At 41.4% G+C, this 4,946-nt stretch overlaps 1 pseudogene; it reads left to right on the forward strand.

Moving 5' to 3' along the window:
* Positions 1-572: 572 nt before the first annotated feature.
* LOC134390005 (calmodulin-1-like) lies at positions 573-1,018 on the forward strand (annotated as a pseudogene).
* The last annotated feature ends 3,928 nt before the right edge of the window (positions 1,019-4,946 follow it).

A 4,946-nucleotide genomic window follows, 5' to 3' on the forward strand; every position in this document is an offset into this window, starting at 1 on the left:
CCCACTCGTAAGTGAGGACATGCGGTATTTCTCTTTTTGCACCTAGTTTGCTTCACTTAGCATAATTTTCTCCAGGCTCATCATGTTGTTGTGGACACCAGAAATTCATTCTTTTTTTTATGACTGAGTAGTATTCCATTATATATGCCATTTTCTTTATCCAGTTGTCCATCGATGGACACTTAGGTTGGTTCCATGTCTTGGCTATTGTAATAGAGCCGCGATAAACATGGGAGTGCGGGTATCGCTTCAACATGATGATTTTCATTTCTTTGGACATATACCCAGCAGCGGGATTGCTGGAACATATGGCAGGTCTATCTGTAGTTGTTTAAGGAAACTCAATACTGTTTTCCATAATGGCTGTACTAATTTACAGTCCCACCAACAGTGCAGGAGGGTTGAAAAGGGGGGCTTTTGAGTGGTGCTGGGAGTCTTGTGGGCATGGTGCCATTACTTGCAGGAAGGCTGCCTCAGCAGCGGCAGCGACAGCAGGTGCACCCCCGCATCACAGCCCTTGCCCTGGTGCAGCCGCTCTTGCTTTCTCAGCTCTTCCTCCCTTTGCTCGCACCATGGCTGATCAACTGACGGAGTAACAGATGGCTGAATTCAAGGAAGCTTTCTCTCTGTCTGATAGGGATGGTAATGGCACCATCACAACAAAGGAACTTGGAACTCTGAGGTCACTGGGTCAGAACCCAACAGAAGCTGAGTTGTGGGATGTGATCCTGATGGTGGATCCTGATGGTGATGGTACCATTGACATCCCAGAAGTTTTGACCATGATGGCTAGAAAAATGAAAGATACGGATAGAGAGGGAGAAATTTGTGAGGCGTTCCAAGTCTTTGACAAGGATGGCGATGGTTACGTGAGTGTGATAGAACTACGTCACATCGTGACACACTTAGGAGGAAACTAACAGATGAAGAAGGAGATGAAATGATCAGAGAAGCAGATATTGATGGAGACGGACAAGTCAACTACGAAGAACTCGTACAGATGATGACTGCAAGATGACGACCTAGTTTCAACTTCTTTTTCCCCCTCTAGAAGAATCAAATTGAATCTTTTACTTATCTCCTACAAAAAAAAGTTCATTTATTCATTCTGTTTCTATATAGCAAAACTGAATGTCAAAAGTACCTTCTGTCCGCACACACACACACACACACACACACACACACACACACACACACACACACACACAAAATCTACGTGTGTTAGTTGGTAGTCCTGTCCCCTAAAGATCAAGCTACGCATCATTGTTACAATATACCTGTACTACCTTATTGATAAGGAAGCACTTAGTGGGCTCCTTAAAGTTCCATTTGCTAACGATTAATACACTGTTTGGGCTGGCCAGTTTTTCATGCATGCAGCTAGACAGCTGAGCACAGTCAGGCATTTGGATTAAAAATGAAAAAACAAATTCAAAACTTATTCAAATGGGTTCTAGTTCAATTTGTTAGTAAAAATTGTCATAGCTGGTTTACTGAAAACATACGTAAAATTGGTTTACCTCAGGATGATGTGCAGAAAAACAGGTGAAGGATAAACTGTTGAGATGTAGCCTTACCAGTAAGGTGGTCTTCCTGTACTCCTTGTGCTCTGACCCATGGTGATGATGACACACTCTGGTGACATGCCCACTTATGTTTAGCATCTGCATTGTACTAGAGTGAAAGAGGTGTCAGGCTGTTACCCTTCACACAAATGTCTTCTAGGAAACTTTACCAAGGGAGCATCTTTGGACTCTCTGTTTTTAAAACCTTCTGAACCATGACTTGGAGCCAGCAGAGTAGGCTGTGCCTGTGGACTTCAGCACAACCATCAACATTGCTGTTCAAGAAATTACCATTTACGTCCATTCCAAGTTGTAAATGCCAGTTTTTCCCCAATAAAAAGACCATTAACTTAAAAAAAATAAAGGGGGACTTTTAAATAAATAAATACATTAGTAGACACTAAGCAGTTCACTGAGCATTAGAAAGATCTGAATTTAAATCTTGGCTCTGGTACTTGAAGTGTGATTATGGGAATGCGTTTTAATCTTAATGGGCTTCTACTCCCCTTTCAGTCAATAGCACCCAACCTTTCACTGGGCAGAAATCCCATTGTCACCCTTCATGTGTCATTTCTCCCATCCTCTAACCTCCTACTTGGTAGCGAGTCCTGCTGCTCTACTTTCTGACAGATGTGGTCACTTCTCTCCCTTTCACAGTTACTGCCAAGTCTAAGGCAAGTTGTTCTCATACCTATACAATCAAATAGCCTCCAGACTATGGCTACTGTTGTCCTCCTTTCCTTGATTCTTGCCCAATCTCTAGGCTGAATAGCCAGATCAACCCTTTCACTGTGCATTGGGTCATGTCACATCCTACCAAAGCCCTCCAGTTCCTTCCTGTTGCCCTGGAGCAATACACAGATGCCTCACCATGCCCTTCAAGGCTCCTGAGACCTTGCTCTGCCTACCCCTTCTACTTCGTCTCCTTCATATCTGATCCTCAGCTCCTTACACACCACACACACTCTCCCACAGCCGTCTAGTTCTTCTCGCTATTGTGCAAACATCTCATTTGCTAAGCTCATTTCTTTCTCAAGGACGTCTCCATTACTCAAGGGATTCCCCTGTTTCCACTGCTTGCTTCTTCTTCTTATTATAAACTCCATGCTCAGATGTTACCACCTCGAAGAGGATTTCTCCACCCTATCTAAAATATCAGCCTTTGTCTCTATCCTCTTGGCCTGTGTTTTTTCTTTGTGGCGACATTGCCATCTAAAATTTTGTTATATTTTAAAGTGTTTTTTTCTCACTTACTGGAAGGTAGATTCTGTAAGGACAGACATTTCCTGTTGTATTATGAGCACATGGTTGATAAACAGTAAACATCTGTCAAATGAATAAATCATTTTTAAGTGGAAATGGTGATAAAATATTAAGTTCTATGAGAAAGGAATAAGAGAACATATGCAAATCTATAAATACTTGAAAACTATAAAGTACTAAAATAGTAGTTATTAATAAACATTGTATAACTAAAGTGGTTGGAAGGTACAGAAAGTATTTGGACATAGTACTGGTAAGTGTCTCTATCAGCTGGGACTTACGTTTTACATTTAATTCTATTTTCTGTCTTAAAGGAAAATGAGTGAATTTTACCTGGCTGAACAAGTAGACACATTACTCACATTTCAAAATTAGCTGCTTTACGCATTTTTGACCGGTTATCATACTTCCAGCATTTACAAAATATTTTATCCCTTTGGGATATTGGGAGCACAAGGAAATATTGTGTTACCAATAAAGCTGCCTATTTACACGAGCGGTGTTTCCACCCATTCCATCAGTTAAGAGAATAGCTTTTACAAAAAGGTCACCTACTTTGTGCTAATCAAACGTGCACAAATTCTGCATAGCCCTCAGTCCCCTATGCAGATTCTGATATCACAGTTGAGCATTATATGAGTAATGATACCTTTTAGAACCAATGTGGGCAGCAACCCTGTGACCTACTAATACAATATTTATAGTGTATCCCTTAGGTTTACTCCTTAGTAGGGCTCTTCAAATTCTAACTCATTATGTATACCAAAGCAGAAATCAGTGTAGGTAGCATTACCAGACTTAGCAAATAAAAATACAAGATGCCCAGTTAAATTTGAATTTAAATGAGTGTTTTTCTAGTATGAGTATGTCACATGCATAAGAATGTTGGGAAAATTGTTTACTGTTTATTTGAAATTCAGGTTTGGCTGGGCATCATGTATTTTATCTAGTGACTCTACATGTAGGATATAGCCAGTGATATCGTTCCTGATGCCGCCACTGGCCCTTGGCTCAGACCACATTGTTTCTCATATCAATGAAGCACAGCTAGATTGTTCAAACTATTAGATCTCTTAGGATTGCTGGGCGTGGTAACCCAACTAACAAGAATATTTACTATGTCTGCCTTTATCTAAGTGACTTACGTTTCCATTTATTTGTGTGACTTCGAGTGGGAAACAGACATGAAGGAGAGTTTCCCCATGATACTTGGCTAACTCTGAAGGTATCTTGGCATTTGTACGATGGACTTGATGACAATGGATTAAGTGATCAGTTACTGTTCCCAAGGTTTCTGTCTTCTGCTCCAGGATCAGAGGTGGACTTTCTGTAAAGTTAATAAAGCTTTATGGCCCTCATTTGCATAGATCTTTTCCAGGGCCATGTCTAATTTTGCATTATTTTTCTTAAAAAAGGGCCCCCCAAACTGTATAAGCTTCAGGCTCCATAAAAACCTGAATCCCATCTCCACCCCCTCCCCACCTTGTCTAGGGATAAGAAGTCTAGCTCACTAGCTCCCGAGATTGGCTGACTTGGATGATTTCCAGATAAAATGCCCAAATTGGCAAGTCAAATATTTTATATTTAGACAAGTTGTGCTTACTTATCTTAGGCTTCCAGCAATCTGATTTCTTTCAGGTATTGGTCACATAATGCTCACAGTTATCCCACTATGCTCTTGGGAATATGGAGGCAGAAATACAGTGTAAAACAGATCCCTATAGTTCCTTTTCATGGGGCAGCACCTAGTTCAACATGTCTGTAACTGTAGTTTTTGCCAGTCTCAAAGCACAATTCTGGCTCTCTAGGAGGAAGCTGTGGTCTCTGTGCCTGGGATCTGCAGATTATCATTCCTTATCACTTCCCCTAGTTTATCATCTGCTTGCTGTGCTTTGCTCCAGTCCTCAACCCCCACCAGGGGTAGCAGAAATCTCCCCAGCTTTGTAGAACACCAGCAACACGGACACAAACCCTGAAGGCAGCCCCCAGCTTTTCTCAGACCTCCTAAGTGGAGTATTTTGAACCCTACAAGTCCAGATGGCCCTGGTCCTCTCTCTGGGAAATATTTTAGGGCTGATGAGAAATTATGTTGGGGTTACCAGAGCCCCATCCTTGAAC

The sequence above is a fragment of the Cynocephalus volans genome, chromosome 11, assembly GCF_027409185.1.
Source record: "Cynocephalus volans isolate mCynVol1 chromosome 11, mCynVol1.pri, whole genome shotgun sequence".
In the NCBI taxonomy this organism is placed as follows: Eukaryota; Metazoa; Chordata; class Mammalia; order Dermoptera; family Cynocephalidae; genus Cynocephalus; species Cynocephalus volans.